Source organism: Vulpes lagopus, chromosome 8, assembly GCF_018345385.1.
Source record: "Vulpes lagopus strain Blue_001 chromosome 8, ASM1834538v1, whole genome shotgun sequence".
NCBI lineage: Eukaryota > Metazoa > Chordata > Mammalia > Carnivora > Canidae > Vulpes > Vulpes lagopus.
The window spans coordinates 16,835,379-16,851,988 of record NC_054831.1 but is presented as its reverse complement, the minus strand read 5'-3'; the positions used below and the strand labels follow the sequence as shown (position 1 = coordinate 16,851,988).

Sequence of the window (16,610 nt, the reverse complement as noted above, 5' to 3'; positions counted from 1 at the left end):
AAGGGGAGGGAGGAGTCACCCAGAGACACAGGTCAATCAACAAGCATTTTTTAAACACCAGCCATGTGCCCAGAATCATCTAGTAGATTTTAGAAGAGAATATTTTGCCCAGATAAAATTTTCCAAATTCTAGCCCCATACACATCCAGGCCCCTGGGAAAATGAAAGAATTAATTTGTTATAAATCGTCTCACACTGGGAATCTGGAGGACTAGGTTCCAGACCCACACTGCCTCTAAGGAGCCTGAATCAATCACTTAGTAAAATGCAGAGTGGGGGACCTCACTGAAGGATTTCCCTTTAGAAGGATCCCCTTTAGAACTCACCCATGGCTCATCTGTGCTTCCACAGCTACTGCAGCTACCCACCTGTATGGGGTATCTGCTCAAAGGAAAGGAAATGGCAATGTTCAGACAGGGGCAAATGGGGACCGTCTCAGAGAGTTGATCCATATTCTATGTTTGAGAGTTGATCCATATTCTATGTTCGGTGGCCATGCCCTGGATGGTGATTCCCGCTCCAGGGAGGGACGAGATGGATAAAAGCAGTGGCTGTGGTGGGCATGGCTTCCAGCTCCAGCAGGACAGGTGGAGGTCATGAGCACGAGGAAGGTAGCTATGCACCAAAGGGCTGACGTTACATAGAGGGGCCCTCTTGTCCACAGACCTAAAGCAAGAAGACCCACACAGAGGCCCACAGAGATATAGGGGTGGTGGTGGTGCCAACCAGCCAGACCTCATCGTATTGTGGGAAATCTGGGCTGCCATCTATGATAAAGGAGGAACACACCTCACAGCTTTCTTGCCAAAACCATGCATTAACCAAAAAGCAACTTGCAGATCTTTCCAACCATCCTCACTCTCTTTCCCATTTCCAAGCAGTAAAAACCCTGCAGCAAATTCAGAAATTCTAGCAGGACTCTGTGCCCATCCCTCTTGCACTATACCTTTCTCAATTCCCTGACCACAGACTGACATCTCCCCAGTCCCCACGATGGCATCCCCCCAACTCTCCGGGGGCCAGTGTAGGACCACAGAGCCAAGAGGCACTGATGTGGTGAGTTCTCTGTGTGGAATTACAGAGTTGGAAGGGACTCAGTGGGTCATCCGGTCAGTTCCCTGGCTCCAGGCAGGTCTGCTTCTAAATCATTCACTTGTAGTGGCCTCTCTGTTCTAGAGTGTACAGCAATGTCAGAGAAAAGCCTGGTCTGCAGTCAGAGCCTCATAGCTGCCCCAGCAGGGAGGGCTCTTTTTCCCAGGAAGCTCCTGCTCCTGGGGAACCCCAAGACTACCTGAAGTTGTTTCCACCCACCTCTCTGACTCAGGGCTGATTAAAGCCTGATGACCTCTGATTCAACCCCCCGTTTCTTCACTCACCCCCAGCGACCACCTCCATCCGTGTGCCATCTAGTGCAGACGAGTGGTCAGAGAGGGGTGAGCTGGTGGAGGCCAAGGACTTGACCCCAGGCATCTAAAGGTTGGAAATTGAATCACAAGCCCTCAGTGCCCTCTCCCCCAAGGCATCCAGCACGAAGTTTCACTCTGATGCAACTCTCCACCAGGCGGGTTCTGTGACCCAGGATCCCCGTCACTTGGGTACCTTCTGGAGCAAAAGAGAAGGCATCGTCTTCTCTTTACACTGTGGCCACGTCCCATCACATACTGGCTGGAGGGCTTCTCTCCTCTGCCCTCAGAGGGCTCCTCTCAGTGGTCCCTCCAACCTCAGCCATAGGCCTAGAGCCTCCCTCACACCCAGGGAGCCTGAGAACAGCCCTGTCTTGAGGGATTCCCACCCCCCTTCTCTCCAGATGTGGTAAGAACTCCTGCAGCAGAAGTTTGGAGGGAGGGCAAAGCAGCAAAGGGTAATTTATCTTCCTTCCACACACCTCCCTACGCAGTCTATGCATGTGTGTGTGTGTGCGCGTGCGCACGCGTGTGCACAAGTGTCCAAGTAGTTCAAGCTGACTGAGAGCCTAAGTGTTGCATAAGCCAGGGCCCGGTCCAGGCGAAGCCCCTCCTCCTCCCTCCACCCAAGCCAGGATAGACATCCCCTCCATGGCCAGGGCCAACAGCGCTGTGGGCGAGCGTGCATGCGGCCTGGGGCTTCTGCTCCTCAGTGCCTGTGTGCACACACACTCACACATTCCCTGAGAAAGCCCTTGGGGCCTCTGTGGGAAGACTTTCCGGGAGACTTTTATGGCAGAAGAGGAAGTCTGGGGCATCACTGGAACAGCTCGGGCAAACGCCTGCCAGGAGTGGAGTCAGGCTGCAAACTTCCCCTAATAATAGAACCTTTAGCTCTTTTCCTAGTCCCAGACCTTTAGACAGGCTGGGTCAGCCTGAGAAGCAGGCTCCCCAGGGTCTCACTGCCGCCCCTCACAGCATGCACACATGCATGCCTGCACATACACCAGACACATACACACCACCTGCCCTGCTACTCACACTGATTCACCCAGATCTGGCGACAGGAGGCTCCTGCCCAAAAGCAGAATGGAACTTAGAGCTGGAAGGGAACCTTGAGCCTTGGGCACCTTCCTCAAGAAATTATCCTCATCGTTTTACAGAAGAGGCCACTGAGGCTCACAGATCCAGTACCCGTGTCGACCCACCTCCAAGCCCAGGACCCAGGCCTCCAGGGTCTCTCACAGGTCAGGAAATTGAACATGAGAGGGAAGCAGGGTCCACACAGAGGCACTTGGGGGTGGGGCTGGGCCTGGACAAGGGTGGACGGTGCCCCCAGGGACCTCTGGAGAGTCGAGCACTTGGTATCACTGACAGCTCTGATGTCCAGGTCACTAGCCACCAGCCACATGTGCTAATTTAAATTATAATTAATTAAAAGTCAATAAAACGCTTATAAAGACAACTTCTGCATGGTACTAGCTACATTGGAAGTGTCCAAGAGCCACACGTGGCTAGAGCTACTCCATAGGACAGGGCAGATCTAGAACATTTGTAATTGCAATGGATGGACAGTGCTGAGGAGGAGGAGGCAGACTGTGGGACCAGATGGTCTGAAGAAATCTGTTTCCTGGTGGAGGGCTGAGGTCCCCTTGGAAAGAAGGAGAGGAGAAGGGAGAGGAGGAGGGAGGAGAAGAGGGCAGAACAGAGGACTCAAGAGAAAGATGATGGAGAGGAGAGAGAAAAGAGGAGGAAGAGGCTGGCATAGGTAGGAGGGGCAAGAAGGGAAGGGCAATCCTGTGGCTGCCCCTATGGCTGAGATCTGAGCAACTGTCCTAGTCCGGGGGGGAAGACACACTCCTCCGATCCTACTCCAGAAGGACCAGAGAACAGAGTCACAGACCCCACAGCCAGGAGCACAGATATGGCATCTGACCGTTTCTCCAGACAGACCTAAAGAGCCCAACCTGTCCCCAAACCGATCAGTCCTTGTGCCCAGGACTCTCTCCAGCCCCTAGGGTGCCTTCTGCACCTGAGCACCTGGCCTGGCAGAGAGACAGATGCCCCTGCCCCTAGTGCTGGGAGGGCACACCCTGAGGCCCTTTAACAGTTCACTGCAGCAGAAATGTTTCTTGGAAAAAAGAAAGAAGGAAAGAAAGAAGGAAGGGGAACCTAGTGAGATAAAAATGCTTCTCCTGCCACAAGTCGAGTGCATTTTCAAACCCGGAGACAACACCTTGATTCAATTCCATCGATGATCCATTTTGTCACTTTCTCACACCCTCCTCTAAGCGAACATTTGAGAGACAATAATGAGCCAGGCAAAGAGCTTTGAAATCAGGCTAATTTATCTTCCTTCCACACACCTCCCTACGCAGTCTATGCATGTGTGTGTGTGCGCGCACGCGTGTGTACAAGTGTCCAAGTCATTCAAGCTAAGAGTCTAAGTGTTGCATAAGCCAGGGCCCAGGTCCGTGTCCGAACTCAGAAATACCTCGGTTTAATTCCCATTCTGCCACCTAATGACCAGGACAAGTGGCTGCACTCCCCCAGACCCAGTTTCCTGCTTAGCGGGGCCATTGGGGATCAGCCGGTGATCTGTCGGGCCTGGAGCCCATGGACAAGGCAGGCACTTGTGTGTCAATCCTGTCCCTGTGGCCCCAGGGACTTAGGGCCCGTGCTTCCCCGCTGCCACCAGAGCAGGAGAGGGTGGACAGGACAAGATCCGCTGGCAGAGCTCCGGCCCAGAGGAGAGGCAGGAGAGCCAGCAGGTGCACCTCTAGGCTGGGGGAATGTACCTGACAGAGCCAAGCCCAGTGTGACAGAGGAAGCACTGGGGTAAATGCAGTTAAGGAAGGCGAGGTATGAACTGGGCTGGAAAGAGAAAGAATCTGAGGAGGGCGTCTGAGACTGAGAAACTGGGGTCACCTGAGAAATTCCAGCAAAAGGGAAAGAAGTCATCTCTTCTCTTCACAGCCCATGTCCTTAACACAGCCCCCCTTGTTGGGAGGTGTCGGCAAAAAAACAGTGGGCTGTGAGTCAGGAGGGTTAGAGCATGGGCCAGGACACCTGAACCGCATTCCCAGGTCTGCCTGTAGGGACTGTAAGCTCAGGCAGGCCACCTAACCTCTCAAGGGCTTGTGTTCCCCTCCCCCCTGCAAATCCGGGGTGATCCCCACTGTCCCTTCCGCCTCCTTGGAAAGGGAGATGAGACAGTGCAGTGGCTCAGAAATGCCTGAAACTGGGCAGCCCAGTTGTTCTGGGTGGCTCAGCGGTTCAGCGCCTGCCTTTGGCCCAGGGCTTGATCCTGGAGACCTCGGGATCGAGTTCCACCTCGGGCTCCCTGCATGGAGCCTACTTCTCTCTCTCTGCCTCTGTGTGTGTGTGTGTGTGTGTATATGTGTGTGTGTGTGTGTGTGTGTGTGTCTTGTGGATAAATTAAAAAAAAAAAAAAAAAGAAATGCCTGAAACGCCTCGAGAGAGGAGAGCGCCTGACACAAGTCCAGGATGGTGGTGGTTACTCTACCACCAGCTCCCAGTGACTCACCTTAGCTGTTAGCTCCCTACTCTCCCAGACCGAGAGCAAGGACTTGAGATTGTGGCTCCGTGTGCCCCCTCTCTACCGCGGTGCCCCTAGCTGAGAGGCTAAGTGTGACCTGGGGGCAGTGCTCTTTCTGCCCTAGGCTGTAAAGGGGCAATTGTCTCCAATAGAAGGGAACATGCAAATGGGATCCTGGCGAGGGGCACAGGAATCTACATTCTTGGGATCCTCTGCCCTCCACTGACCCCAATTATCTGCAGATGGCCTGGAGGCAGGGCTGGGCCAGCGCCCAGATGGGAACACTGAGGCTGCAGGCTGACTCATCCATGAGTGTCTTGCCACGGGCAGACCCTGTCATGGTGGCCTTGTGGCTTCTGTGCAGGCTCAGAAGACCATGGTGAGACAGTCCCCCAGCTCTGGGGAAAGCAAATTGGGCTGTCTCTGTCCTAGGGGACTTGCGCATCCCACCTCCCTCCAATGCTGCCAGTCACCAGGAGCCCCTGAGGACCGCCCCACCCCGCCCCGGGGGCTTGTCCACCCCAAGGGGATTGGCTTGTGGATTTCATGTTCCCCTGACCCATTTCTACAAGCAAATTTGGGAGAGGTGGGGGACTCAGAACAACTTGAGTCTCTCGTGGAGCTGATCCTGGGAACACAGGAGCAAGTATCTCTTTAAAAATACTCCCTGCATAGCAGGTCACACTGGCCTGCAGCCACAACACCCGGGGCTGTGATCTCACCAAGCTCCAGGAAGCCAAACAGGGTCAGGCTTGGCTAGTCCCTGAGCGGGAGACCTCCCAAGCAAAACACAGGTGTTGCTGGTGATTCAGCAGGCCCAGCCCCTCCCTCCTCGGGTCTAGCTCTTCTCAGGTGTTGGGTGATTCTGAGAACTCCTATCAGTACCTGGGCAGAAGGGGGTGTGGTGCAGGCAACGGGTGCTAAATGCTCTTTCTCTGCAGCCATGTGCTACAGGTGTCGACACTGTTCTTAAGAATCAGGGCATTCATGCTTCCTCCCTCCCCAACCCCTGCCCACTTCCTATGGTTGGTCAGCCATCGACCTAAATTCCTGAAGCTGTTTCAAACAGATAAAGGATGGAAGAGGAGAAGGCAGCCTCCGAGGGGCCTCAGCTTTAGGACAGCTGGCCCCCACCCCAAACAGCTGGGGTCTGTGGCTGCCACCAGGCTCTGGGCCTCGGTCCTCAGGATGGTCCCTTCTGGTTTGGGAATGAGTGAGGATGAAAGGGGTCCATGAAATGAGGACGGTCATTAGCCTGTTTTATGAGTACACAGATATTCATTACACCCCAACCCCATCATTAGAGGCCGTGGCAGGAGAGAGCTTGGGGCCCCTTCTTTGTTGCAGTGAAAACTGAGGGGTTTCTCCCCCAAAGGGAACTCTACTTCTGCTTCTCAGCCAAGGGGTCCTGCTGGGAGAAGGTCAGTAGCCTCCATTCCAGGCCTGACTCACTCCCTCTCCTGCTCCTCCATCCCTCAAAGGAAGGGTCTAGCAACCAATCCCCTTAACCTGGGGAGGCCCTAAGAGATCCCAGGCTTGGGTGCAGGAAATAGGGGCCTTTCCATCCCAGCACATAGTTCTCCCTCCCCTCTCCCTGTCAAGCACCACTATCAGGTGGAGAATCTATCTGCTTCTTCCAGGAAGCCCTCCCTGCCCTCTGTAAGTCCTCTTCTTCGCATGCATCCCATCTGTAATTACCCCTTCACTCTGCATTCCTGCCAGACTCTAAATCACCCTCACACCTGCACCGCACTTGGCACCTCGCAGGAGCTCAGTAAATGTGCGCTGCGTTGACATCAGCCAGGAAGGAGCCGGGGCAGGTGACCTGGCTGAGGAGGAAGGATTCTCTGTAGCCCCATCCTTCTCCCTCTGCCTTTTCCCACAGTGCAAAAGATCTGAGGAACCTGCTGCTTTCTTAAGGACACAGCGAGGAACTGAAAAACGAACCATCTGCCATTGTCTAGACAGTGCCCCCACTTACCTCCTAAGTGTAACCCCTCTCCACAAATCCCACTGAGCACCTGCTCGCATCTTTCCTTGCAGTCTGCCCCCTTCCTAGAGGGGAGCACCTAGTGAGAGAGTCCGGCAGGGCCGAGGCCTCTCCTGCTCCTGCAGGGCCAGCCCTTCATGCATGGCAGGACCCCGGGCTGGGGACTGGCGCAGGGGAGGGATGGGGCTTGCCCTCTTCCCCATTATGGCTGGAAGTGCAGTGGTAATAGGTTGGAGCCCACCCTGCTGGCGCAGGCCACGGAGGCGGAATGGAGCGTGGCCAGACCCCACAGAGAGGAGGCAGATTAATCAGCTGTCATTTGCGTTCATTAACGACCCCTTCCTTGTGCGCAGCAGCCTCGGATGCCAGGGCAATTGACTGCTCACAACAAAAAAGTTCTGGGGAGAAGTTGGTCTCGGCACCCCGTGGCCCAGCCTGGGGACTGGCCTGGCAGCCCGGAATCCCAGACTCCTCGAGTGGAAGGCCTCTGAGGTCCAGCCACATGGGTGGGGGATTGGAAGGAGGCACCCTGAGCCCTAGATCCAGCAGCTTAGGGAGTCAGCATCTGCGGAAGCCCCTTGACCCTCTTTGAGGTTCTTCTCTGCTGTCACCCCGTCCCCTTTCCTCCCATCTCCTCACGGCCCTGGGCACTGTCACCTGGAACTGCTGGGCCCTCCTCAGAGTTGTGCAAAAATTCATTTCGACACACCTGGAGACTGGTGATGATCCCCACAGGGCGGGAAGCCAAGCATGGCATCGGCCCCAAGCTCAGCAGGCCACCCCTCTTCCGGAGGGGCCAGCTGCAGATGAGCACCCCTGGGGGGGGTTGACACGGTGGCCCAGGTTCCGTGGGACCTCGCCAGAGAGGGCCACGGACTCCCTTCCACTCCCTGGAGTCATGTCAGTCCCCACGCTTTCCAGAGACAGACCAACTGTGAGGTCAGGGTGTTTACCGAGCTCAGTCTCGGTTGTTTTTGCATGGTAATTGCCAAGCTCCCCAGATTGGCATTTGCCTGCCGGGCACCGTCAAAGGTGACACAACAGAATGAGAGCAGACCCTGGGCCTGGCAGGTCCCCTGGTGGGCCACAGTCACTGTTCTCTTGGCTGAGACAAGTGAGCCTGGCCTGACCCAGGTGGGCAGGGGCGCAAAGGCCCACCACAGGCCATGGAGGATAGACTGGGAGCTTTCCAGGGATGACAGCTTTACTTGGGCATCTCTGGGGATGAAAGCCTAGCAGCAGGCCTCCTGCTAGGACCACAGCCCACCCTAGAGCAGACCCTGACCCACAAGCCTGGGCAGCCCCACGCACGCCCCTCTCTGGTCTACAGGCTACAAGGAAGAGCAGTGCTCTCTCACTTCTTCCTCCCCGCAGGCCCCTGGGGAATAAACAAATAAATGAATGAATGAACTGTCCAAAATAGGGCCAGGAGTGAGGAGTATGGTCAGGCAGGAGGGAACACCAGTGGGCGGATCCAGCACCCCCCATAGTACCCATCAGACTGTACCCAGGTGTGGCCACGCAGGTGTCCCACCAGTGGGAGAGCCTGCCCTGCCCAATCCCAAAAACCCAAAAGCTCAGAACAGCAAGTGACACCGGGAGTCACTGATCTGGGGCTGCTTCTGTGACTCCAGGCAAGTGTGCAGGGGAGGAGATGGGCCTGGAGTCTCCCAGACCTGGCCGAGCCCCTGCCCCTCCAGCCCACCCATCTCCTCTGACTGCCCAGGAGCCTGACCAGTCCAAATAACCTGACTTGACAGCTGGGGCCACTTCAGGACCAGTCAGTCCTCCCCAGGAAGGGGGATTCCCAGGGCTCTGAGACCTGAAAGAGATCGGCCAGGGATAAGACCTTGGATGGTTCCTTCCCCATTGCTGCTCCCACCCGGGAGTCCCCTGCCCAGGCTAGAGGGCCCAGGGAAAGTGGTGAGCAGGCAGGTCTCAGGGCAGGACTCTGGGCCAGGGCTTCTCAGACTTTCGTGTGTAGACGAATCACCGAATCACCACCAGTTCTTGTTAAAAGGGAGATTCTGATTCACAGGTCTGGGGAGGAGCCCGAGAGTCTGCATTTCTGACAAGCTCCCAGGTGCTGCTGCTGCTGCTCCGAATAGCAAGGGGCTAGGGGACCAGGGCCAAGTTCACTGTCAGCTTCTGTGAAAAGAGCAAGATGTGATCTGAATGAGCTTTAACCGCTTCTACTTATTGTCACATCTGCTAATGACTACAGGGTTTCACAGAACCGCCAGGTCTCACCAGCATCTTTTCGTTTCTTCTTTCATCACAAAATCCTGATCCTCAATCTTTCTTCCAGGAAGTCCTATCTGTCTATCCCTCTCTTCCTTCCCACCCACCTTCCTTCCTTCCATCCTTCCTTTACTCCTTCCTTCTTCCTCACGAGGTAGCCCCAGGCCTGGGCCCTCTGGTAAGGAAGGAGAGAGAAGGCCCAAGGTACAGATTGTGCTTCATCTTCCCACTAGAGCTGAGTATGGAAGCCTAAAGCAGGGCAGAGGAGGAAGAGAAAACAGAGAACAGAGCTCAGGAGCCTGACTCCCACCACTGCCACCCGCCTTCCCCCTGGAGGCCTCCCCCCGACCACACTCATGCCCCCAGCCCCCCAGTCTTGTGGCCCACTTCGCTAGAACTACCAGCATCTCTTAGGTGGAAGGTGGGGAGGGCCGTGTGGCCCAGAGGCAGCTGACCATTTCCTGGTTGACTGTGGAGAACAGGACAGGACAAGGTCAGGGGTGACAAAAAGAGGGGAGACAGAGGGACTAGTAGAATCAGGAGCAGGTGCTGTAAAAAAGCCTCCCAGCAGTTGGTGAAAGTGATCCCCACTCCCCAGAACCTGGGGTGGGGGGAGGGTGGGCAAGAAGCTCTCACAGCCTGGAGCAGTCCAGACACCAGTGCCACCCATCATCCACAAGCCCTGGGGTATCCTTCCCAGGCCAGGTGGGTGCTAGGGGGCTTCTGGGCCCCCTCTGTCTAGCGGGAGCTGGGAAGCAAAGGTCTGGCCCAGGTTGGGTTTGCACCTCTCAGCTTACTGGCCCTCCCCAGTGCCCCGTGGTCTCCCTTCCTGGGGTTGCAGCCACCCAGCCAGAAAGACTGGATGCTAGAGATGAGAGATGGGAGCCATAGATAAGCGCCAGGCCTGCAGAGGTAGCCCTACAGCTCCCTCCCTCTGAAGGTTGCAGTTTCCCAAGCCCTTTATTCCCTGCTACACCCGTTTCCCATTTGTTCTGCCTCTGTGCTGCATGGACAGGGGAGCGTGTCAACCCGCAGCTCCACACTCTAGTGGCAGGAGGGCAAGGCCGGTGCCCCCACTCCATGGGCCACCTCTCCCACCAGGGATCCCCTCCCCTCCTCCATCCCCACCCCATAGGCCCTCACAGGGGAGCAGAACAGCTCAGTTCTTACTCACAAACAACAGTCCTAATCAGTCATCTCTTTGTCCTGGGCTCCTGCCAGGGGCCTGCAGATTCCCACACCCCCTGGTCCTCATCCCACAGTCCAAGCTTTAGCCTCAACACCAGCCCCTTCCAAATGCCCCATCATCCTGGCCTTCCTATCACACTCAGCGCCTGACATGCCCACCAGTGCAAAACGGCCTGGGAGAGATAGTGTAGTGAGCATGTGTTTGTGAGAGCGTGTATGCATGTGTGTATGTGTGCCTTGTGAGTATGTATGTGTGACTGTGTACAACTATGTATAATGTGAGTACGTGTGTGTGCATGTGTGTGCATCTGTAGGACTGTGAGTTTGCATTGATGAGTGTATCATGTGTAAATATGTGACTATATATAAGCATGCGTATGTATGTGTGAGTACATATTGTATGAGCATATTGTGTCTGTGTGTGAGTGTGCATATGTGAGATGCATGTGAGTGTGCATGTAAGCACATTGTATGTGTGAACATATGTATATGTGAATGTGTGTGCTTAAGCGCACAAGTGCAGAGAGCTGTGTATCAAGATGTGTGTAAACATGTGAGTGTGCATGTGTGTGAGCATGTGCCTGTGACTGTGTAGACATGTGTATGCGTATGTGCATGTGTATGGGTGCATGCATAAGTATGCATGACAGCTACCTATGTGTGCATGTAAGCACATTGTGTTTGTATATGAGCATGTGTGTGTGGCTGTGGACATGTATATATGTGGGTGTGAGGGGGTATGTGTGGCATGTGTGCCTAAGTATGTGAATGTGGAGGTCGTGTGTGGACATGTATACGTGAGCATGTTGAGCATGCATGTATGTGAGTGATGGGTGTGCACAAATGGACATGAGTGTGTGAAGATGTGTGAGTGTGTGTGACTCACTGTTTTCCCCCTTCCCGCTCCCATGAAGGAACCCAGCCCCTCCCCAGCTCCTGAGGCTCCCGGGCTCCTGGCTCAGCCTCTGCCACTCCCCTTCCTCCCCACCAGTTTTGGAAAGGTCTCGCCACAGTTTTGTTTCCCTTGCTCCCATGGCCAAGCAGTTTCTGGCCCAGTTTCCACCCAACAGCAGAGCCCAGGCATCCTCCTGCCTCCCGCACCCAGGATCTTCTGTCTGTCCCTGTGGCTGGACCCCGATCGGAGCCCTTCCTCCCCGACAGCTTGACAGCTCGTTCTCCTGTCCTTCACTTGCTCTGTGACTGTGTATCTCTTGGGGGGTGGGGGGAGACAGGAACGAGGAGCGAGAAGCGAGAGAAAGAAGGAGGCCGGGCTCAGATGGTGTCATTAAGAGATATTAATGCCCCTCATCAAGGCATATTAATAAACATCATGTGCCACACGCTCTGCGCACCCCGGGTGAGTGCAGACCCAGCAGGACGGGCCCACGTTCACAGCCGAGTAACCTCCAAGCCCACGGCACAGCCATTAGCCTCATGAGGTTGACCCTGCCAGGAGACTTCTCGGGTCTGCCGCAGCACGAGGGGGCTGGCAGGATGGGTTCCCCGTCTCCTCCCCACCCTTCCCCCAGTGGGTGGCCCGGGGAAGGGGAACCACGATGACCCTTGCACTAGGATGGCACTGGGGGGCTGGAGAATATTTCTCTTCCTAATTTCATCTTGATGACAGCCCCATGGGGAAAGCAGGGGGGCAGGCATCATCGTCATTGCCGCTCCGTAGGTAGAGCAGCAGAGACACCGAGAAAGTAAGTGTCTTGCTCACAGTCATGTAGCTGATTGGTAATGACATTGGACTGAAGCCCAGTTTGCCCTTTCGGATGGGCATGCAAACAGCTCAGTCGCTCATGCAGCAGGGCTGCCTCTAACTGGATGGCACCCCTTCCCTAGTTCTGTGGCAGCCGAGAAGGAGACCACGAAGCACGACTCCTTCAGCAGGGCAGGCGACCTCTGGCCTCCCAGGGGTGCCTCTTGTGAGGGTCACTGCCCCTGAGCAGGAAAGGTCCCGGAAGGCGGGGACCAGAGGGAGCGAACTTGTACGAAGACGCTGGCGGAATGCCTGGGCATTGGAGGCACCCGGCAAGAGGTGTTTCCCTTTCTTCGTGTGGTGACCACGACCACACAAATATTAGATTATTGGCTCCTAAGGAGGTTTGAGCAGGCACAAGGCCAAATGGCCCATTCCTTTTATTTGTTTTTCAGCATCACAGTCTGGTGCTGTAGCAGGGTGCAGAATTGGTTATTCACTGTGACAACCGCAGCGCTATTTAAAATTACGTAAGGTAGTTCCATTGTGTGTGTGTGTGTGTGTGTAAGAAGATAAGAACTAGTGTTTAATAAGATCACTAACCAAAGTAGTTAAGATCAAAGGAGTTCGGGCACTGGAAGTCTAAGATTCAAGTGATCAGGGACGTGTGCTTACGAAGAATAGCCAGTTCTCTACATGATTCCAGATAATTGAGGCATTCCAGAGACCCGCTTTTGATTCTGAAAGCCTCGGCTTTGGTTCTAGGCATCTAGAAATGGCAGTCTCTAGTCTCAACTAACATCGACGCATAATAATTATACTTAGCTATCAACTCAGGATACTTGCTCTCGAGCTATCTTAATAGATCTTGTCTATTTCTAAGTGGAGCAGATTCAGGAAAACTATATGTTGTGTTCTTGATCCTGTTTTCCTTCCCACTCCCACTCTCTAACCCTGCCCTGGAGCTGCATCCGGGGAATAGGTGACCTGTGACAGGCAAGGGTCAAAGAGTAGCGGCTCCACCTCCTGAGGTCCAAACCAGTCTGTGAGCTTCAGACACTGAAAGCGGCTCAGGCGGATTATCGGAGCAGGAGGTCAGACGGGAGTCCAGCTAATGCAGGCCCCAGAGAGGACTGGAGGCTCAAAGCTGGCACCTGTGGGACAAGAAGCTTTGGGACAAATGCAGGGAAGGGAGCCATGGTGTTCTCAGAGCAGTTATCTCTACAAAGAATGATCAGGGGATTCTTTTTCTTTCTAGTTGTTTTGTGTGTGTGTGTGTTTTCAAGCTTTTCTGCAATGAGGTATAGTACTTTCATGATCTGAAACAAAGTTATCATTTGTACAGGGAGGTGTTTGAGTGTGGGGGCCCCAGAGTCACCCACACTGAATGAAGCCATGGCGATGGAGTACAGCTCCATGCAGCTCTGACCTGCTGTATAGGCAGTGCCCCAAGGCCTGGCCCTGTCCAGGTACTTTCTTGACCAGAGGCAGCTCCACTGCCCCCCCCCGCCCATAACTCTCCTGGGCACACAGCGGCTGAGCACATGGAAAAAGTCTTGCCTTGGGTCTATGGATCCAAAGTTTAGGTTGACCCAAAGTTTTGATTCTCAGAAGCATTGCCTGCCATTCAAAACTAGCCCTAGGTTACATTTCCACCTTTGTCTTGAGCTTTCTTCCAGACCCACCTGCTCTCCTCACATCTTGTTTGCATAATTATCCATTATTAATGCAGTTCCCCTTAATTAATTAATCAATTAATTAATTCAGATGCCCCTTCCCTATCTGGTCTCCTAAAAAACTGAAAAACTCCTACATATCCTTTAGGCCCAGATAGGATAGCCTCCTTTCTTTCTTTCTTTCTTTTTTTTTTTTTTTTAAGATTTTATTTATTTATTCATGAGAGACTCAGAGAGAGGCAGAGACATAGGCAGAGGGAGAAGCAGGCTCCTTGCAGGGAGCCCGATGCGGGACTCCATCCAGGGACCCCAGGATCATGGCCTGAGCCAAAGGCAGGTGCTTCAACCACTGAGCCACCCAGGTGCCCCCTACCTCCTTTCAATAGCTTTTCCTGATCACTTCCCCCAGGCAGCTACAACTTCTATTCTCTGAACTCCTCCAGCCCTTACTTGTAGACTTCAATTATGTAGGCTGATAATAGTTTGTTTTTTCTTCGTTGATCTGTCTACCACCCTAGACCATGAGTTCCTCAACAACATAAAGTGTGCCTCATTCATATTTCTGCCTCCATCCCAGCGCTTCTCATTCATTGACTCATTTATCTACCCATCTCCCCAGCCATCATCCCTAAGGGCCAGCTCTACACTAGATGTTATCACATACACACAGGTGCAACACAGCGTGACTTATTTGGAAACCACATGTACTTCCACACTGCCCGGAACAAAGGGCCTGGACAGCCTGTACTTTATAAGCCACAGACAATCTTGACCTTGGCCTTGGGAAATCTTGCCCCTTAACCCAGTGTCGTGAAGAATGGTGAAGCCCTGAGTGAAGCTCCTCTCTCTTATCTGGGTAATTACTTAGTTATAAGAGGCAGATAATCTCCACCCCCCTCCCTCAGCTATAGCCCTCCTCTCCCCATTTTGGCATCTGGAGTCCCAGGGAGGTAACTGACTCCAGATCCGAAGACAGACTAGGAGTCAAAACCCAGGGGTCCGTTGCCAGTCAGTGCCAAGATACCAGATCTTCAGGCCACCCACTGGCACGTTCTAAAGACTGCCACCACCCAGCCCCACTGCCCATGAAGGTGCCAGGAAGAGGCCTATCAGCCCCTCGATGTTAATACTTCTTGAGGGAGACTGGTGCACAAAATAATTGGCCATCCTACACCCCGGGGTCTAGAAGCACTCAGCTCCCAGGAGGGCTCAGGTGCGTGACTCCTCCTCACCACTTCCCACAGACTCCATTTCACCTACCTCGGTGGCCGGCCCTTCTTTCCCTGGCCTCAGGGCAAAAAAAAAGCAGGCCACAGGATTAATTGATCACAGCCTCTCCCTTGAAGCAGGCACCAGTCTCCAGAGCTGGGTCCTCTCCAAGCTGGTGTGAGGTGGCCTGGCAGCCGCAGCCCCTGGAGACCTCGGAGCCCGGGAGCTGTCAGTGCCTTCCACTCACTTACCCCTTCTTAATTGCAGAATACACAGATTGCTGGGTAGCACTTTCCAATCTTGTGCCTTTTCCTGGATCCTTTGCCACTTGGCAGCTTGCAGGCAGCTGTGCAAAACAGCAAGGAGCTTTTTCATTTGGTGCCAGCGTCAGAGAGCCTGGAACTCTGTTTCCGTTTCCCTTTTTTTTTTTTCCCCTTCCCGCGCCCCCCTTCCCCACCAAGATCTGTTTCCTTTATGTCTCCATTCGCTCTTCCTCATCCCCACATCTTTCTGCACCTCACCTTTCAAGTTAAGGACTCTTCTGACAGCCCCCCCCAACCCTGCCCTGTCTACACACACACACACACACACACACACACACACACCCCGAGATCAAAAAGTGAAACTTCCCACTCTGCCCGAGGTTTGCAGCCAGGCAGGAGAAGTGATTGAATCCTCCCATCTAGATGGGAAGAAGTGGGGGAAGAGATTAAATCATCTCCCGCAGACTCTAGGAAATGTGCTGCTGACCCTCTGCTCCGGGGGTCAGCGAGCCCGAGTACCTGGGGCCTCCACGAAGGCCCAGGTGGGCGGACAGTTGCCTGTAGGTAATTGAAGGGGAATGAGGACACTGTGCTGGCTTCCCTGCTGGGCCCAGCGCTGAGCCTTTCCCTACTCATCAGGCTGCACAACCCGAATCTGGCCCCCGTGCTTCAAGAAGCCTTCACCTGAGGCTTCTCTGGGCTGGGGAAGGGGTGTCCCAGGACCCTGGAGCCTCAGGAAATGTAGCTCTCTGGCTGTCCCCATGGACAAGAAACGAAGAATGGAGATGTCTTTCATCTAATTGGCTCGCCTCTTTGTGGTACTGTAAAGGCTTAATGTATCGGGGATCTCTGGGACCCTGCCTGGGAGGGCAGAAGGATCCAGGTCCAGACAGTAGCAGTGTGGTCCCATCAAAAGACACAGGGACCGGGAGTCAGGAGTAGAGGCTTCTAGTCTTGGCACTGAGGCCAGCTACCTATGACACCGCAGACAAAGGCTTCATTCATCTCTCTACTCCTTCCACAAATGTCTATTTAAGCTTGGGTTCCCCCAAAGCAGAGCCCGAGACAAGGAGTCTAAAGCAAGTAGTGTACTTTCAAAGGGACGTGAGGAAGCACCAGTAAAGGACTGGGTGAGACAGGAGGCTAGGAGCAGACAAGTTCCACAGTGGGTACCCGGAGGCAGTATGAAATATGCTACTCCATCATTCCCCCTAAGAGGCAAGAAGCTGGAGTATTTGTGCACCATTTCCCATCAGCCATTGGTTAGGAACTGTTGCCAGAGGATGTTAATACCCCAACAGGCATGCTCTACTGTGCATGTGGTGAAGCAGGCTCTGGAGGCCAGAGGTGACTCTGGGACCAGGGGAAGCAGATTGGAA

General features: G+C 54.2%; 1 protein-coding gene across 5 annotated transcripts in view; it reads left to right on the top strand.

Annotated features, from left to right (window-relative positions):
• Nucleotides 1-16,610, top strand: part of PEBP4 (phosphatidylethanolamine binding protein 4) — a 248,890-nt gene that overhangs the window by 214,304 nt on the left and 17,976 nt on the right. The gene's annotated exons all lie outside the window — the stretch shown is intronic.